Genomic DNA, 20,890 nt, shown 5'->3' on the forward strand with positions numbered 1-20,890 from the left:
AGGAATCACAGAATATATGCCTTTTATGATTGGCTTCTTTCACTTAGCCTAATGTGTAAAAGGATCATTTATGTTGTAACATGTATCAGCAATTCATTTCTTTTTATGGCTGAGTAACATTCCATTGTATGGATATGGCACCTTGTATTTATCTATTCAGTATCTGTTGGAAATTTGTGTTGTTTCCATTTTTTAGTCTATTATGAGTTATGCATTAACAAGTTTTTGTGTGAATATATGGTTTCACTTTTCTAAGGTGTATCCCTGGAATTAGAATTGCTAGATCATATGTGAACTCTGTATTTCACATTTTGAGGAATGACTGGCATTTTCACAAAGTGGCTGTACCATCTTACTATCATACCAGCCCAGGATACAGTGTATGGTATTTCAATTTCTCTGTGTCCTCATCAACACTTGTGGGTTATTATTTTTTTTCCTTAACTTTTTTTTAAACACTTTAGCCATCCTTGTAGATTCATATGATGTGGTATTCTATGGTGGTTTCCATTTATATTGTCCTTATTATATTGAGTATGTTTTCATGTGCTTATTGGTGACTTGTATATATTCATCGAAGAAATATATATTCTGATACTTGACCATATATTGAGTTTTTCATTTTTCTACTGTTGTAGAGATCTTTATATATTCTGGATATGAGTCTGTTATCAGATATATAATTTGCAATTTTTAAAAAATCTATGAGCTGCTTTTTACATTCTTTTTTTTAAGATTTTATTTGACAGACAAGAGATCACAAGTAGGCAGAGAGGCAGGCAGAGAGAGAAGAAGAGAATCAGGCTCCCTGCTGAGCAGAGAGCCTGATGTAGGGCTCAATCACAGGACCCTGGAATGCTGACCTGAGCTGAAGGCAGAGGCTTTAACCCACTGAGACACCCAGGCACCCCTGCCTCTTTATATTCTTAATTGCATCCAAAATTTTGGCTTTTGGTGTAGCCCAATTTATCTACTTTTTACTTTTGTTACTCATGTTATTGATATTACTTGGGATATTGATATTACATATATATGATATGTCATTACCTAATCCATGTTCACAAAACTTTTTACTACATTTACTTATATTTTTAGGTTTGTTGCAGATTATATTTTCCAACTTTTGTATTCACTTGGTTATTTTATAAGAATTTATTAAGAGAAGAATCAAATGCAAGCTCCAAATCACTCCTTTGATGGCTAATAGGGTCATATGAGTCAAAGCATAATATTTTTTTGTTTTATAATTTTGATATCCCTGAATAGATGATCTCATATCACAGATTTTTTTTAAAGATTTTATTTATTTATTTGACAGACAGAGATCACAAGTAGGCAGAGAGGCAGGCAGAGAGAGAGGAGGAAACAGGCACCCGCTGAGCAGAAAACCCGATGCGGTACTCGATCCCAGGACCCCGGGATCATGACCTGAGATGAAGGCAGAGGCTTTAACCCGCTGAGCCACCCAGGTGCCCCCTCATATTACAGATTTTTAATAAGAATGTTTGTTTTTGTCAAATCTTGAACTAATCTTTTTGAAAAATAAATTCTTACATAATTTATGATCACATGGTATCTCTTAAAGCATGGTTTACGGTAGGAGTAACAAACGAGAAATGTTGAAAACAGGAAACAAGAAATAGGCAAATTTGGAGATATGGAATACAAAGGATGGAATTAATTAAATTATTATAATAATTATAAGAACATATAATAAACTTGTTTAAATACATTATAGAGAAAACAAAAAGGGTATTGAAAAGAACATGTTTAAGCTTTGGTGTATTCAGAACTTTTATTGAACATCATTTTAGTGAATTTATTTAATTGACTGTTATTTTTCACATTACTATAGTTTTAGGTATTTTGTTAAATTTTTAATATGTTGGTGCAACTAAAATGTTATGATAGGGATAGCTTTGATGGTGGCCAAGTTGTTTCAAGTCATGTGCGTATCATTGTGTGAATTAAATGAATTTTAAGGATGAAAATTAAAGCAGCTTGTCTGCTATCCCTTCTTTCTCTTCACCATGAAGAAATCCCCTGCGGTAAAGGAAAGAAGACAGGGAACCCCATTGAATTGCTTCTTGAATGGACTCGAGGAAAATCAACTAAAGATGTTTACTAGAAGAAATAAATTTTATTTCTTAAATTCCTTTACCATAATGTTGCTGATAAAGTATTATCCATTGTAAATAGAATCCAGAATTTCTGAGGCATGGTTCTCTAAGAAATGTCATGTAAGTTATATGAATACTCTTGATAACATAGAATGGAAAATGTTTCACAATTGTATGTTGTATGAAGAAACCTGTGAAATTATTTTTGAAATCTAATCTATGCTGACCTGAAGGAGGTTTTCTGAGTTTTGGCCAGAGGAATTAGTTTTCCACTAAAGAAGGACCTGGGGAACTGGCTGCAATGTCCTAGAAACTTACCTGTTTTTGTTGTTGTTGTTTTCTTAAGCCCTTAAGTACCTATAACTCATAATTATTTAATAAAAGCTTATAATGGATAAGATCACAAATTCATGTAAGTATGATTTGACATTGTAATCCTGGATATTAGCTCTCTATGAAATATAGAAAATAAATGACATTAGAGTCAAGGTAAAATAGGAAATACTGTGATGCATTTGAGAAAGTATCCAAATATCCATTTGGATATTTGGCACAATTGAGAAAGTAGCCAAAGAAAGTCTGAAGACTTTCTTGAAGTAATTTCATTGCCCTTTAGCTATTTGAACAAGAAAGATTATATCTTAAAAGCATTGAAAAACAATTGAGAACTTTTCTGCTAAGGTCAGGAACACGGCAGGGATGTCCATTATCACCACTGCTATTCAACATAGTACTAGAAGTCCTAGCCTCAGCAGTCAGACAACAAAAAGAAATTAAAGGCATCCAAATTGGCAAAGGAGAAGTCAAACTCATTCTCAGCAGATGATATGAAACTATCTGTGGAAAACCCAAAGACTCCACTCCAAATCTGCTAGAACTTGTACAGGAATTCAGTAAAGTGTCAGGATTTAAAATCAATGCCCAGAAATCAGTTGCATTTCTATACACCAACAATAAGACAGAAGAAAGAAAATTAAGGAGTCAATCCCACTTACAATTGCACCCAAAACCACAAGATACCTAGGAATAAACCTAACCAAAGAGGCAAAGAATCTGTACTCAGAAAACTGTAAAGTATTCATGAAAGAAATTGAGGAAGACACGAAGAAACGGAAAAATGTTCCATGCTCATGGATTGGAAGAAGAAATATTGTGAAAATGTCTATGCCAGCTAAAGCTATCTATACATTTAATGCAATCCCTATCAAAATACCATCCATTTTTTTCAAGGAAATGGAACAAATAATCCTAAAATATGTATGGAACCAGGAAGGACCTTGAATAGCTAGAGGAATGTTGAAAAAAAAAGCCAAAGCTGGTGGCATCACAATTCCAGACTTCAAGCTCTATGACAAAGCTGTCGTCATCAAGACAGTATGGCACTGGCACAAAAACAGACACACAGACCAATGGAACAGAAGAGAGAGCCCAGAAACAGACCCTCAACTCTGTGGTCAACTAATTTTCAACAAAGCAGGAAAGAATGTCCAATGGAAAAAAGACATCCTCTTCAACAAATGGTGTTGGGAGAATTGGACAGCCACATACAGAAAAATGAAACTGGACCATTTCCCTACACCACACATGAAAATAGACTCCAAATGGATGGAGGCCCCTCAATGTGAGAAAGGAATCCATCAAAATCCTTGAGGAGAACTCAAGCAGCAACCTCTTTGACCTCAGCTGCAGCAACTTCTTCCTAGGAGCATCGCCAAAGGCAAGAGAAGCAAGGGGAAAAATGAACTCGGATTTCTTCAAAATCAAAAGCTTTTGCACAGCAAAGGAAACAGTTAACAAAACCAAAAGACAACTGACAGAATGGGAGAAGATATTTTCAAATGACATATCATATAAAGGGCTAGTATCCAAAATCATGAAAGAACTTATCAAACTCAACATCCAAAGAACAAATAATCCAATCAAGAAATGGGAACAGGACACGAACAGACATTTCTGCAAAGAAGACATCCAGATGTCCAATAGACATATGGAAAAGTGCTCCACATCACTGGGCATCAGGGAATACAAATCAAAACCACAGTGAGATACCACCTCACACCAGTCAGAATGGTTAAAATTAACAAGTCAGGAAATGACAGGGGTACTACCCTAAGGATACAAATGTATCCTTACAATTGCACTACTACTGGGTACTTACCCTAAGGATACAAATGTAGTGATTGAAAGGGGCATGTGCACCCAAATGTTTATAGCAGTAATGTCCACAATAGCCAAACTATGGAAAGAACCTAGAAGTCCATCAACGAATGGATAAAGTAGAATATATATATATATATAGGCAACACACACACACATACACACACACACAATGGAATACTGTGGAGCCATCAAAAGAAATGAAATCTTGCCATTTGTGATGATGTGTATGGAACTAGAGGGTATTATGCTGAGCAAGATAAGTCAATCAGAGAAAGACAATTATCATATGATCTCCCTGATAAGTCTAGAGGCAATGTGGGGGGTTTGGGGGGGAGGAAAGGAATAAATGAAATAAGATGGGATCGCGAGGGAGACAAACCATAAGAGACTTTTAATCTCACAAAACAAACTGAGGGTTGCCTGGGGGAGGGGGTTAGGGAGAGGGTGGTGGGGTTATGGACATTGGGGAAGGTATGTGCTATGGTGAGTGCTGTGAAGTGCGTAAACCTGGCGATTCACAGACCTGTACCCCTGGGGCTAATAATATATTATATGTTAATTAAATAATTTTAAAAAATATATTAAAAAGAAAAAGAAGTATGTCTTAAACATTAATCAGAGGAAGATAACAAAATATAAATAATGTACATATAATATCCTGATGTGAAGCATCCAATACAAATTTACTAGGTATGTGTACAGTCAGGAAAATAAGAGTCAAATAGGAGGAAAAAATTAATAATATAGATGTGATGTAAATTATGGAATGGAAGAGACAGTGTTAAAAAATCTATTATCAGTTTACTTAAAGATTTAGAGTAAAATATAAATTCAATCAGAGAAGTTTAAAAACCCTAAACATTCATGTTCAAGCATGAGTTTCAGGTTCATAAAACAAAGTTTAGAGAAGTGTAAGGGAAAGTAGATCAACTCACAGTTTCAATCAGATTTCAGTAGCCCTCTCTTTTTCATGAAATACAGACTTACAGATCAGTGGAAAAGAATAGAGAGCCTAGAAATAAATGCATGCTCAGGGTCAACTAACCTTTGACAAAGGTACGAAGAGCACACAAAGGGAAAAGACAGTATCTTCAATAAATGGTGTTGATGAATTGGATATCCACATGCAAAGAATGGAACTGGATTCTTGTCTACCATCACAGAGAAAAATCAACTCAAAACGGTTTAATGACTTAAATGTAAGACCTGAAACTGAAACTGTAGGTCTCCTGGAAGAGAACATAGGGGAAAAAGCTTCTTGACATTGTTTTTGGCAATAATTTCTTGACTATGACACCAAAAGAACAGTCAACAAAAGAAAAAAAAATAGACAAGGGAGGTATATCAAACTAAAGCTTCTACACAGCAAAGGAAACAATCAACAAGATGAAAAAATCAACCTGCAGAATGGCAGAAAAGATTTACAAACTATGTATATGGTAAGGGTTAATTCCCAAAATATATAAGGAACTCTTATAGCTCAATAACAAAAAAATAGTCCATTTAGAGAGAAAATGAAACAAGGTGGGATCAATATGGAGACAAACCATAAGAGACCTTTAATCTCATGAAACAAACTGAGGGTTGCTGGGTGGGGAGGGTGGATAGGGATAGGGTGCTGGGTTATGGACATGGGGATGATATGTTAAATGAGTGCTGTGAATTGTGTAATGATGATGATTCAGAGACCTGTACCCCTAGGGCAAATAATACATTATATGTTAATAAAAAATAACAGAAAACAATCCATTTAAAAATAAAGTATTGAATAGATATTTTCCCCAAAATATATACAAATGGTGAGTGTGTGATGAGATGCTCAACACCACTGATCATCTGGGAAATGTACATCCAGCCACAAGGAGATATCACTGCACACCTGTTAGGATGGCTGCTATCAAAAAACAAAAACAAAAAAGAAAACCACCACCACCCCCCAAAAGAGATAACAAATGTTGAGGATGTGGAGAAAAGGGATCCCTTGTACCCCATTGATGGGAATATAAATTGGTATAGGCACTATGGAAAACAGTATTGAGGGTCTTCAAAAATTTTAAAGAGAACTACCATATTAGCCAGTAAACCAGCTTTTGGGTATGTATCTAACAGTTGAAATCAGGATCCCAAAGAGATCTCAAAAGGCTACCTGAATTTTTCTGTTTACTTCAGCCTTATTCATAAAAGCCAAGACATGTGAGTAAGCTAAATGTCCATCAGTGGATGAGTGGATAAAGAAAATGTGGCATATCATATATATATATATATATATATATATATATATATATATATATATATATGGTGGCGTTGATGAATTGGATATCCACATGCAAAGAATGGAACTGGATTCATTCATTCATTCATATATATTCATTATATTCACTCATATATATTCACATTCATATGTTCATTCATTCATATATATATGAATATTCATTCATATATTCATATATATATGAATGAATATTATTTAGACTTAAGAAGGAAGAAACCCTGACATTTGTGACAACATTGGATGAATCTGGAAGAAATAATGCTAAATGAAATAAACCAGATGCAATAAGACTAATTCTATATGATACCACTTAGATGAAGAATTTAAAATAGTCAAACCCATAGAAAAATACAATAGATCAGTGGTTGCCTGGGGCTTGGGGAAGAGAGAACAGGTATGAATCAAGGGATACAAAGTTTCAGTTATATAAGATGAGTATCACCTAGAGGACTACTGTACATCATGGTGTCTATATTAATAATGCTGTATTGTATACTTAAAAATTGCTAAGAGGGTAGATCTTATGTTAACTCCCCCCCCCCAGTACACAGAAAAATAATAGAGTGAGAGGAATCTTTGAGGGTAATGGATATGTTCAGGGAATAGATTGTGGGAATATCCTCAGAACTTATTCTTCTTATAACTGAAAATCTGTGTCCTTTCATCTATATCACCCCATATCCACCACCCCCAGCAGCCAGTATTCTATTTTCCTTCTATAAAATTGGCTTAAAAAACTCCATGTATAAGTGATACCATACATTTTGTGGATGTAAACTTATTGCCAAACATCAAGTTGGCAATATGCACAGCTTTTTTTTTTTTAAGATTTTATTTATTTATTTGAGAGAGATTTACTGAGAGAGATCACAAGCAGGCAGAGAGGCAGGCAGAGAGAGAGGAGGAAGCAGGCTTCCTGATGAGCAGAGAGCCCGATGTGGGGCTCGATCTCAGGACTCTGAGTTCATGACCTGAGCCAAAGGCAGAGGCCTGAACCCACTGAGCCACCCAGGCGCCCCTAAATATGCACAGCTTTTGTTTGCCAGTCATACCTCGGTAAAGTGATTTTTTTAAAGGTTAAAAGAAAAATGGTTTGGGTTTACATAGCATATTGAAAAGTGTATCTGAGCAAGCAATATTTTATTGCTTGTTTCACTTTACTTCATTGAATCTTTACAACCAATTGTAGTTTTCTTGAGATTAAAGGTATCCAGTAACCTCAATGCAATACAGCTAGTAAGTGGTTGAATGGCGATCACATACAAGTATTTCAACACGGAACCAAATGCTTAAACATGACATGATCATCTGCTCCCACTAACTCCTTGGATTTAAGGAAAGTATTTTTTTTCTGGGGGGGGGTGGTGCCTTTTTTTGACAAATGTAATTATATGCTTAGTTTATAATATGAAATGTTTTGATATGCTTACACATTACAAAATGATTACCAAGATGAAGATACTTAACACACCCATTACTTTCATAGTTAACAAAGGTAACTATTTTTGTGTGTGTATGAAGAATGCTAGACCTACTCTTAACATATTATTGACCATAGTCACGATGCTGTACATTATATCCTCAGAACTTATTCTTCTTATAACTGAAAATCTGTGTCCTTTCATCTATATCACCCCATATCCACCACCCCCAGCAGCCAGTATTCTATTTTTCTTCTATAAAATTGACTTAAAAAACTCCATGTATAAGTGATACCATACAAAATGTGTCTTTCTATTTCTGACATTTCTTTAGCATAATATCTTCCAGATTTGTCCATGTCATTCTGCTCCACTGTTCTCTATGCCTGTTTTATGTTGGTACCATACTGTTTTGATTATTATAGCTTTGCAATGTAACTTGAAGTCAAGTACAGTGGTACCTTAAGCTTTGGTTTCTTTCTCAGGATTGCTTTAATTATTCTAGGTCTTCTGTGGTTCCATACAAATTTTAGAAGAGTTTTTTTTTTTTTTCTCAAAGAAATGTCCTTGTAATTTTGACCCAGATTGCATTGAATGTGTGGTTTTTTAGTGGGTTTTCACAGTATTAATTCCAGTATTTTATAATATTCTTTCAGTCCTATAACACAGGATATATTTTCATTTCTGTTTGTCTTCTTCAGTCTCTTTAATCAATATCTTATAGTTTTCAGTGCATAGGTCTTTCATCTCCTTGGTTAAATTTATAAATAAGTGTTTTATAGTTTTTAGTGCTGTTGTAATTGAGATAAGTTTTTTTTTAATCTCCTTCAGATGGTACATTATTAGTGTATAGAAACACAACTGAGGTTTGTATGTTGATTTTGTATTTTGCAATCTGACTGAATTCATTTATTAGTTATAATTTCTATTTTTGTTGGAGTCTATATATATATATATAAAGTATATATATATATTTACATATTTAGTATGCAATGTGAAATGTTTTGATAAACATATATACATATATATATGTTTATCATGTCATCTATAAACAGATACAGTTTTACTTCTTCCTTTCCTATTTGTATGCCTTTTACTTCTTTTTCCTTTCTAATTACTCTGGATGGGATTTCCAGTTCTGAATAGTAGCGATAACAGTAGGCACCCTTGTCTTGTTCCTGATTTTAGCAGAGAAGCTGTCTATCTTTCACCCTTGAGTATGATATTTGCTGTGGGTTTGTCATTTGTACACTTTATTAGATTGTGGTTCATTGTTTCTATACACAAATTACTGAGTTTTTAGCTGGAAAATATGTTGTCTTTTGTAAATACATTTTGAGCTGATCATTTGACTTTTATCTATCATTTTATTAACGAGGTGTATCATTTATTGGTCATATATGTGGAACCATTCTTGTATCTCAGGGATAATTCCTTGAACATGATGTACAATTGATTTATTGTACTTGAGAGCTCATTCTGCTAGTATTTTGTTAGGATTTTTGCACCTATATTCCTATATTCATCAGAGATGTTGGTCTGTAGTTTTTTTTGTTTTGTTTTGTTTTGCTTTTTTTTTTTTTTTCCCTTTGTGGCATACCTGTGTGATTTTGGTATTAAGATAATGCTAGTTTTTGTAAAGTGGATTTCAGTATAACTTCCTCTTAAGTTTTTTAAAGAGTTTGAGAAGAATTGATTTTAATTATTTTTTGAAATTTATTTTACCAGTATAGTTAACATTCCATGGTATATCCATTTCAGATTAACAGTACAGTGATTCAGCAACTATACATTTATATTATTTCAGTGCTCATCATGGTAAGTGTACTCTTAATCCTCCTCACCTATTTCACCAATCCCCACTCACCTCCCCTCTGGTAGCTCTCAGTCTGCTCCATATAGTTAAGAGTCTGTTTCTTGGTTTGTCACTTTTTTTCTTTGTTCATTTGTTTATTAAATTCTGCAAAGGAGTGGAATCATATGGTATTTGTCTTTCTCTGACATTTTTCACTTAGCATTATACCCTCTAGATCCATCCATGTTGTTGCAAATGGCAAAGATTTCATTTCTTTTTCTCGCTGGGGAATAATGTTGCATTATATATATATACCACATCTTCTTTATCAATTCATCTGGCGACAGACATGGATTGCTTCCATATCTTCACTAACATAAATAATGAACAGTAAACATAGGGGTGCATATACCTTTTTGAGTTAGTGTTTTCATATTCTTTAGGTAAATTCTAAATAGTCGAATTAATGAAACACATGGTAATTATGTCTTTAATTTTTTGAGAAAGCCTCATGCTGTTTTCCACAATGGCTGCAATGGTTTGCATTCCCATCAGTAATACAAGATGGTTGCTTTTTCTCCACATCCTTCCCCACATTTGTTGGGTTTTTGTATGTGTTTTTGCATTAGTCATTCTGACAGATATGAAGTGATACCTCATTGTGGCTTTGATTTGCATTTCCCTAATGATGACTGCTGTTGGTCATCTTTTCATATGTCTGTTGGCCATCTGTGGCCATCTGTATGTCATCTTTGGAGAAATGTCTTTTCATGCCCTCTGCTCATTTTTAAGGGTTATTTGTTGGTTTTTTGTTTTGTTTTGTTGGTGTTGAGTTGTATGAATTCTTTATATATTTTGGATACCTACCCTTTATTGGATGTGCCATGTGCAAATATCATCTCTCTTTCAGTAGTTTTTTCTTCCCGGATTTTTTCTTGTGGTTGATTTCTAGTTTCATCATGTTGTGGTCAGAAATGATGCATGGTATAACTTCAGTCTTTTTAAGTTTTCTGAGACTTGTTTTGTGGTCTAGTATGTACTGTATTCTTGAGAATGTTCCATGTGCACTTGAAAAAAATGTGTATTCTGCTGTTTTAAACTAGAATTCTCTGAATACATTTGTTAGATTCATCTGGTCTGGGGTGTCATTCAACATGTATTTCCACAGTTTTGATCCACTGATGTAAGTGGGATATTGAAAGTCCTCAACTGTTATCCTGCTCATTACTTCCCTTATGTTTGTTCTTTTTTTATAACTGTTCTATGCATGATTTTTATTTTATTTTTTTATTTATTTTTAGTGTAACAGTATTCATTGTTTTTGCTCCATACCCAGTGCTCCATGCAAACTATGCCCTCTCTAATACCCACCACCTGGTACCCCGACCTCCCACCCCTTCAAAACCCTCAGATTGTTTTTCAGAGTCCATAGTCTCTCGTGGTTCACCTCCCCTTCCAATTTCCCTCAACTCCGTTCTCTTCTCCATCTCCCCTTGTCCTCTATGCTATTTATTATGCTCCACAAATAAGTGAAACCATATGATAATTGACTCTCTCTGCGTGACTTATTTCACTCAGCATAATCTCTTCCAGTCCCGTCCAAGTTGCTACAAAAGTTGGGTATCTGTCCTTTCTGATGGAGGTGTAATACTCTATAGTGTATATAGACCACATCTTCCTAATCCATTCGTCCATTGAAGGGCATCTTGGTTCTTTCCACAGTTTGGCGACCGTAGCCATTGCTGCTATAAACATTGGAGTACGGATGGCCCTTATTTTCATGACATCTGTATCTTTGGGGTAAATACCCAGTAGTGCAATTGCAGGGAAGCTCTATTTTTAATTTCTTGAGGAATCTCCACACTGTTCTCCAAAGTGGCTGCACCAACTTGCATTCCCACCAACAGTGTAAGAGGGTTCCCTTTCTCCACATTCCCTCCAACACATGTTGTTTCCTGTCTTGCTAATTTTGGCCATTCTATGTGGTGTAAGGTAGAATCTCAATGTGGTTTTAATTTGAATCTCCCTGATGGCTACTGATGATGAACATTTTTTCATGTGTCTGATAGCCATTTGTATGTATTCATTGGAGAAGTGTCTGTTCATATCTTCTGCCTATTTTTTGATATAATTATCTGTTTTTTGTGTGTTGAGTTTGAGAAGTTCTTTATAGATCCTGGATATCAACCTTTTGTCTGTACTGTCATTTCTTTTTTTTTGTTGTTGTTGTTTTTTTTTTAAAGATTTTATTTATTTATTTGACAGAGAGAGATCACAAGTAGGCAGAGAGGCAGGCAGAGAGAGAGAGGAGGAAGCAAGCTCCCTGCTGAGCAGAGAGCCCGATGCGGGACTCGATCCCAGGACCCTGAGATCATGACCTGAGCTGAAGGCAGCGGCTTAACCCACTGAGCCACCCAGGCGCCCGTCTGTACTGTCATTTCTAAATATCTTCTCCCATTCCATGGGTTGCCTCTTTGTTTTCTTGACTGTTTCCTTTGCTATGCAGAAGCTTTTTATTTTGATGAAGTCCCAAAAGTTCATCTTCGCTTTTGTTTCCTTTGCCTTTGGAAACATATCTTGAAAGAAGTTGCTGTGGCTGATATCAAAGAGGTTACTGCCTATGTTCTCCTCTAGGATTCTGATGGTTTCCAGTCTCACGCTGAGGTCTTTTATCCATTTTGAGTTTATCTTTGTGTACTATGTAAGAGAATGGTCGGGTTTCATTCTTCTACATATAGCTGTCCAGTTTTCCCAGCACCATTTATTGAAGAAACTGTCTTTTTTCCACTGCATATTTTTTCCTGTTTTGTTGAAGATTAACTGACCATAGAATTGAGGGTCCATATCTGGGCTCTCTACTCTGTTCCCCTGGTCTATGTGTCTGTTTTATGCCAGTACCATGCTGTCTTGGTGATCACAGCTTTGTAGTAAAGCTTGAAATCAGGTAATGTGATGCCGCCAGTTTTATTTTTGTTTCTCAACAATTCCTTAGCCATTCAGTGTCTCTTCTGATTCCATACAAATTTTTGTATTATTTGCTCCAGCTCTTTGAAAAATACCGGTGGAATTTTGATCGGAATGGCATTAAAATATAGATTTCTCTAGGCAGTATATACATTTTAACAATATTTATTTTTCTGATCCAAGAGCATGGAATGGTCTTCCATCTTTTTGTGTCTTCTTCAGTTTCTTTCATGAGTGTTCTGTAGTTCCTTGAGTACAGTTCCTTTACCTCTTTGGTTAGGTTTATTCCCACGTACCTTATGGTTCTTGGTGCTATAGTAAATGGAATTGATTCTCTAATTTCCCTTTCTGTATTTTCATAGTGTATAAGAAAGCCACTGATTTCTGTACATTGGCTTTTTATACTGCCACATTGCTGAATTGTTGTATGAGTTCTAGTAGTTTGGGGGTGGAGACTTTTGGTTTTCTATATAAAGAATCATGTCATCTGCGAAGAGAGAGCGTTTGATTTCTTCATTGCCAATTTGCATATATTTTATTTCTCTTTGTTGTCTGATTGCTGTTGCTAGGACTTCTAATACTATGTTGAACAAGAGTGGTGAGAGTGGGCATCCTTGTCGTGTTCTTGATCTCAACAGGAATGCTGCAAGCTTTTTCCCATTGAGGATGATATTTTCTGTGGGTCTTTCATAGATAGATTTTATGAAGTTCAGGAATGTTCCCCCTATCCCTATACTTTGAAGTGTTTTGATCAGGAACGGATGCTGGATTTTGTCAAATACTTTTTCTGCATCAATTGAGAGATGTGGCTCTTCTCTCTTCAAAGGTAACACAATGTCAGTAAAAATGTATCTATCAATAATCACTCTCAATGTGAATGGTCTAAATGCGCCCATAAAATGGCACAGGGTTGCAGATTCGATAAAATGACAGGACCCATCCATATGTTGTCTACAAGAGACCCATTTTGAACCTAAAGATACACCCAGACTGAAAGTGAAGGGATGGAGAAGCATCTTTAATGCCAATGGGCCTCAAAAGAATGCCGGGGTAGCAATTCTCATATCAGACAAATTAGATTTTAAACTAAAGACTGTAGTCAGAGATACAGAAGGACACTACATCATTCTTAAAGGGACTATCCACCAAGATGATCTAACACTTGTAAATATCTATTCCCCCAATATGGGAGCAGCCAATTAAAGAAGAAAACTACTAATCAAGATAAAGTCATATTGATATGAATACATTAATAGTAGGAGATCTTAACACACTTCTCTCAGAAATAGATCATCAAAGCAGAAAATCAATAAAGAAACAAGAGCATTGAATGACACATTGGACCAGATGGACCTCATAAATATATATAGAACATTCCACCCTAAAACTACAGAATACTCATTCTTCTCAAGTGCACATGGTACCTTCTCAAGAACAGACCACATACTGGGTCACAAATCAGGACTCAACCGATACCAAAAGACTGAGATTATTCCCTGCACATTCTCAGATCACAATGCTTTGAAACTGGAGCTGAATCACAAGGAAAAGTTTAGAAGGAAATCAAACACCTGGAAGCTAAAGACCACCATGCTTAAGAATGCTTGGATCAACCAGGAGATCAAAGAAGAACTTCAACAATTCATGGAAATCAATGAGAATGAAGACACTTGGGTCCAAAACCTATGGGATACAGCAAAGGCAGTCCTAAGGGGGAAATACATAGCTATCCAAGCCTCCCTCAAAAAATTTGAAAAATCCAGAACACAGAAGCTATCTCTACATCTGAAAGAACAGGAGAATCAACAACAAATCAAACCAACCCCACACATAAGAAGGGAAATAATCAAGATTAGAGCTGAGATCAATGAGGTAGAAACCAGAGATACAGTATAATGCATCAATGAAACTAGAAGCTGGCTTTTGAAAGAATCAATAAGATCGATAAACTATTGGCCACACTAATCCAAAGAAAAGAGAGAAAGCCCAAATTCATAAAATTATGAATGAAAACGGAGAGACCACAACGAACACCAAGGAAGTAGAAACAACCATCAGAAGTTATTATTAACAGTTATATGCCAATAAGCTAAGCAACCTAGATCAAATGGATGCATTCCTGGAAAAATATAAACTCCCCAAATCAATGTGGTTTTAATTTGAATCTCCCTGAGGGCTAGTGATGATGAACATTTTTTCATGTGTCTGAAAGCCATTTGTATGTCTTCATTGGAGAAGTGTCTGTTCATATCTTCTGCCCATTTTTTTTAATATGATTGTCTCTTTTGTGTGTGTTTTGAGTTTGAGGAGTTCTTTATAGATCCTGGATATCAACCTTATGTTTGTTTTTAGCTGCCTGTGTATTTGGGTGCTCCCATGTTGGGTGCATGAATATTCACAATTGTTTTACTTCGTGTTGGATTATTCCCTTTATGATTATTTAGTGGCCTTCTTTGTCTCTTGTTACAGTTTTGTTTTTTTTTTTTTTGAAGTCTATTTTGTCTGATAAAAGTTTGGTACCCTTGCTTTTCACTTCCATTTGCTTGCTAAATGGTTTTCTATCCCTTCACTTTCAAACTGCATGTGTCTTTAGGTCTGAAATGAGTCACTTAGGCAACATGTAAATAGAGGTTGTTGTTTTGTTTTTTAACCCATTAAGTCACCCTGTGTCTTTTGATTAGAGCATTTAGTGCATTTACACTCACCATAATTATTGGTAGGTATGTACTTAACTGCCATTTTGTTACTCGTTTTATGATTTTGTTGTTGTTGTTGTTGTTCCTTTCTTCTCTTGCTCTCTTCTCTTGTGATTTGCTGGCTTTCCTTAGTGATATACTTAGTGATATACTTCACTCTCTGTCTTTCTGTCTCTCTCTCTCTCTCTTTTGCATATGTCTTACTGTTTTTTGATTTGCACTTACCATTAGATTCATGTATTATATCTTATGCACATAGCAGTCTATATTAAGTTGATTGCTGCTTAAATTGGGGCCCTTTTTTACTCCTCTCCCCCCCCACATGTGTATTTGGTATCATACTTACACATCCTTTTACACTGTGAACCCCTTGGCTAATTTTTATAGATATACTTATTTTTGCTGCTCTTGTGTTTTCTACTTTTCCTACTCCTACTTTTCCCTCAAAGAGTCCTCTTTGCCATTTCTCATAGGCTTGATTCTGTTGTGATGAGTTATTTTAACATTTGTTAGTCTGGGAAACTCTCTCTCCCTCTATGTCCCTCTCTCTTTGGCTCAAACCAAGACCAAGACATTTGTTGTCTCAGAGTTCTGGAGGCTGGAAGTCCAAAATCAATGTGTCCACAAGGTTGGTCCCTTCTGAGGATCTAAGGGGGAATCTGTTCCAGGCCTCTCCCCTGGCTTCAGGTGTTTTTTTAGCTTATAGATGTCTATCCTCTCTTTCTGTCCTCATACTATCTTTCCTCTCTGTATGTCTGCCTCTGTATCCAAATTTCCCCCTTTTAAACAAACAAACAAAAAAAATTATTTAAATTCAATTTAGTTAACATATAATGTATTATTAGTTTCAGGGGCATAATTTAGTGATTCATCAGTTGCATATAACACCCAATTACAGTTTACAGGTGCCCTCCTCAGTGCCCATCACTCACCCCATTCCTCTACCCACCTGCCCCCAGCAGCCCTGTTTGTTTCTATAGTTAAGAGTCTCTTATGGTTTTTCCCCCTCCTTATTTTTTATCTTATTTTATTATTTCCTTCCCTTCCCTATGTTCATATGTTTTTTTTCTTAAATTCCACATATGGGTGAAATCATATGTTACTTGTCTTTCTCTGACAGACTTATTTTGTTTAACATCTAGTTCCATCCACATTGTTGCAAATGGCAAGATTTTACTCTTTTTGATGACTGAGTATTATCCCATTGTATGTGTGCTTACATATACACACATGAATACCATATCATCTTTATTTTTATCTTTTATGAAAGAATCTGTTAATGGACATCTGGACTCTTTGCATAGTTTGGCTATTGCAGATATTGCTGTTATAACCATTGGGATGCACATGCCCTTTCCAATCACTGTGTTTGTATCTTTTAGATAAGTACCTAGTAGTACAATTGCTGGGTAGCTCTATTTTTTTTTTTAAGATTTTATTTATTTATCAGAGAGAGAGGGGGAGAGAGCGAGCACAGGCAGACAGAATGGCAGGCAGAGGCAGAGGGAGAAGCAGGCTCCCTGCTGAGCAAGGAGCCCGATGTGGGACTCGATCCCAGGATCATGACCTGAGCCGAAGGCAGCTGCTTAACCAACTGAGCCACCCAGGCGTCCCGGGGGTAGCTCTATTTTTAACTTTATGAGGAAACTTCATGCCATTTTATAGAGTGGCTATACCAGCTTGCATTCCCACTGGTGTAAGAGGATTCCCCTTTCTTTATGTTTCAGTCAACATATGTTGTTTCCTGACATTAATTTTAGTCATTCTTACTGGTGAGGTGGTATCTCATTTTGGTTTTGATTTGTATTTCCCTGATGTCAAGTGCTGTTGAACATATTTTCATGTGTCTGTTAGCCATTTATATGTCTTCTCTGGAGAAACACCTGTTCATGTCTTTTGCCCATTTCTTTCTTTCTTTCTTTCTTTCTTTCTTTCTTTCTTTCTTTCTTTCTTTCTTTCTTTCTTTCTTTTCTTTTTTTTTTTTTAAGATTTCATTCATTTATTTGACAAAGACAACAAGAGAGAGAGAGAACACAAACAGGAAAAGTGGGAGAGGGAGAAGCAGGCTTCCTGCCAAGCAGGGAGCCCATTGCAGGGCTCTATCCCAGGACCCTGGGGTCATGACCTGAGCTAAAGACAGAGGCCCAACCGACTGAGCCACCCAGGAACCCCTCTTTTGCCCATTTCTTGACTAATTTTTTTTTTTTTCTGTGTGTGTGTGTGTTGAGTTTGATAAGTTCTATAAAGATTTTTGAATACTGGCCCTTTACCTGATATGTCATTTGTGAATATTTTTTCCTATTCCATAAATGTCACGGCTGGTGCGACAAGAGGGAACAGGGTTGAAGGAGAGGAGAATGAAGAAAGGGAATGTGGGGAACAGGAGGGACACAGGCAAACGAATCAAGCAAGTGCCAAAGTTTATTTTGCAGAGTTCTGATTTATACCACACAGTAAGAGAATCGCTTTCTGTACATCTAATTTCTATTTTCGCCCGAGAGTAGCTGGTCGAGCAGAGATATCAGGCAGCCTTGACCTTCGTGGTTTGGACACTTAGGCCATAACTCAATATTCTTAAAACACAGGAACCTTATTAACTTAGTCTTGAAACAGCAGCTGCAATGGCAACAAGCCAAACCTTACGATGTTCTCATAACAATCACCAGGGAAAAAAGATGGCACTCTAGTTCACCACCTGTGAAAGTCCTCAGTTGAAGAGGTTCCCAGGAACTGTTGCTCTATTGGGTTAACCACTTCTAGGCACGAGTCTCCCAACACATAAATTGCCTTTTAGTTTTGTTGATTGCTTCCTTTCCTGTGCAAAAGCTTTTTATCCTGATGAAGGCTCAGTAGTTCATATTTGTTTTTGTTTCCCTTGCCTCTAGAGACATGTCTAGCAAGAAGTTGCTGTGTCCAAGTCAAAGAAGTGGCCACCTGTGTTCTCCTCTAGGATTTTGATGGATTCCTGTATCACATTATTCTAAGTGATAGCTTTGCTATACAGAGTATTCTTGGTTGCAATTTTTTTTTCATTCAGTACTTTGGATATATGATGCCATTCTCTTCTGGCCTCTAACATTTCTGCTGAAAATCAGCTGATAGAGTTGCGCGGTTTCCCTTCTATGTAGCTGTTTTCTTTTCTTTTGCTACTTTTAAAGTGTTCTCTCTATCATTACTTCTTGTCATTAATTACTATGTGTCTTGGTGTAGACCTCCTTGGGTAATTTTGTTGGGGCTCTCTGTGCTTCCTGGATCTGAATTCCCCAAATACAGGAAATTTTTAGGTATTTCTTCAAGTTTTCTGCTCCTTCTTTCTCACTCATGGGAGCTCTATAATGTGAATATTATTGTGCTTGATGATGTCACTGAATTGTTTGTTTTAATTCTTTATTATTATTTTTTCTCTCTTTTGTTCAGCTTTATTGCTTTCTATTACCTGCCCTTCAGGTCATTGGTCCACTCTTCTGCTGCTTCTAGTCTACCACTTATTCCCTATGGTGTATTTTCAATTTCAGTTATTGAGTTTTTCATCTCTGTTTGGTTATTTTTTATATTTTCTGTTTGTTGAGCGTCTCACAGAGGTCCTTCACTATTTTCTCAAACCTAGTGAGTATCTTTATGATCATTACTTTAAATTCCCTGTAAGGTATACTACTTATAACAGTTTCATTTAGGAGTCTTGCTGTGATTTTGTCCTGTTCTTTCATTTGGAACATATTTCTCTCATTTTGTCTAACTCTCTGTGTCTGTGTCTCTATGCTAGGAAAATCAGCTCTTTCTCCTGCTTTTGAAAGTAGTGTTGTTATGAAGAAGAGGTGCTGGGATGCCCTGCAATGTGTTGCCTCATATATGGTGGGCGTGTGTCTCCTATTTTGTTGCATGTACCCTGCTGTTGTGGCTGAGCCACTTTTACCTTCAGTCCAGTTGTCTGCAGTGTTTCTTTTGCCTCTTGTGGGCAGGGTTTGACTGCTATGTTGTTAGTGGGCTGTCTTGGGCTTAAGTTGAGCCAGACCAGGTGTTTATCAGAGGTACAATAATTGTGAACTGTGTTATCCCTTGAGAAACTTTCACTGGGAACTACTGTCAGACCTGATTTATGCCTCAAGGCCTGTGGTATGGCCACAGTTAGAATGGTGTGTGTGATTATCTTCCTCTCTTTGGGGCAGGAGTCACTCTCAAGTGGTTCTGGCCTCTGTCAAGGCTACTTACATATTGTTGGGTTTTTGATACAACTTTGGATGGGCTCTTGACAAGGACATATTGGAGGGTGCAGATCCACAGGAGAACACAGGGATGAGTCATGTGGTGCTAGCAAGGTCCACAGTGATCAGCTGTGTGAGGTGACATGTAACCACCTGGAAAAACTTCTACCAAGGCCAGCTGGATTGGAGGGGGCAGATGTGTGGACATGCGCTGGGGTGTGGCACACTTAGCAAGGTAGGGAAGAATGTTGGCATTGTGCTAATTACTATAGTTGTCCTTGTATCTAGGCTAGGATGTAGGGGATGTAAATGGTGCCAGACCAATCTTTGGTGCTTGGAGAAGTCTCCCAAAGATCCCCCGCCTCTCCAATACTTGCTCTTAGATTAGTAAATAAATCTTTCCATATACCCCAGGCAATTTTTAAACTGCTGCTTCTAAGTTGTATCTCAGTGGAGCTATTTGTTCTGCTGTCCCTTTAAGTGTAGGGTGTCTCCACCCTCCTGACTCTGTCAGAGCCAAGAACACTTATTTTTAGTTCTAGATGTTAAGCCCCATTGATTGTTAGGCTTCTTTGGTTTTCAAAGCCAAATGTTCTGGGAATATGTCTTCTCTGTGTGGTTCCCTTTTGCCTAGTATGCCCAGTGTGGGGCCTGGTCCTCTCTCTTCTCTACACTTGCCAGGTTATCCCCTCTGGCAGACAGTCCCATGGAACATTTTGGCTTTCAGTCTTGTCTCTGCCCTTCCTACTCTCTTCTACATGGCTTCTTTTCTATACTTAGTTGTGGAGAGACTCTTCTGCCAGTCTTTGGGTCAGTTTCTGGGATATTTTTACACTGATGTGTGTTTTACCTATTTGCATCCATAGGATGAGATAAACTTAAGATTATTCTACTCCACCAACTTCCCTGGAAGTCTGTAAATTCTTTTTTAATATTTGGTAGTGTTTACCATTGAAACCATCTTGTTCTGTTTGTGTTTTTTTTTGTTTGTTTGTTTTTTTGGACTTGTTTGTTTACTGAGGCAATCTCTTCACTTGTTTTTGGTATATTCAGGTTTTTTTTTTTTTTAATTTCTTCATGATTCAGTGTTGATGAGTTGTAGTTTTTCCAGGAATTTATCCATTTCTTTTAGGATATCCAGTTTTATGGCATATAATTATTCAAAGTAATCTGTTATGACTTCTCTTAAATCTCCGTTGTATCATTTATAATGTCTCCCCTTTTATTTCAGATTTCATTTGAGTCTTCTCTCTTTTTCTT

The sequence above is a fragment of the Mustela nivalis genome (assembly GCF_964662115.1).
Source record: "Mustela nivalis genome assembly, chromosome: 6".
Classification (NCBI taxonomy): Eukaryota; Metazoa; Chordata; class Mammalia; order Carnivora; family Mustelidae; genus Mustela; species Mustela nivalis.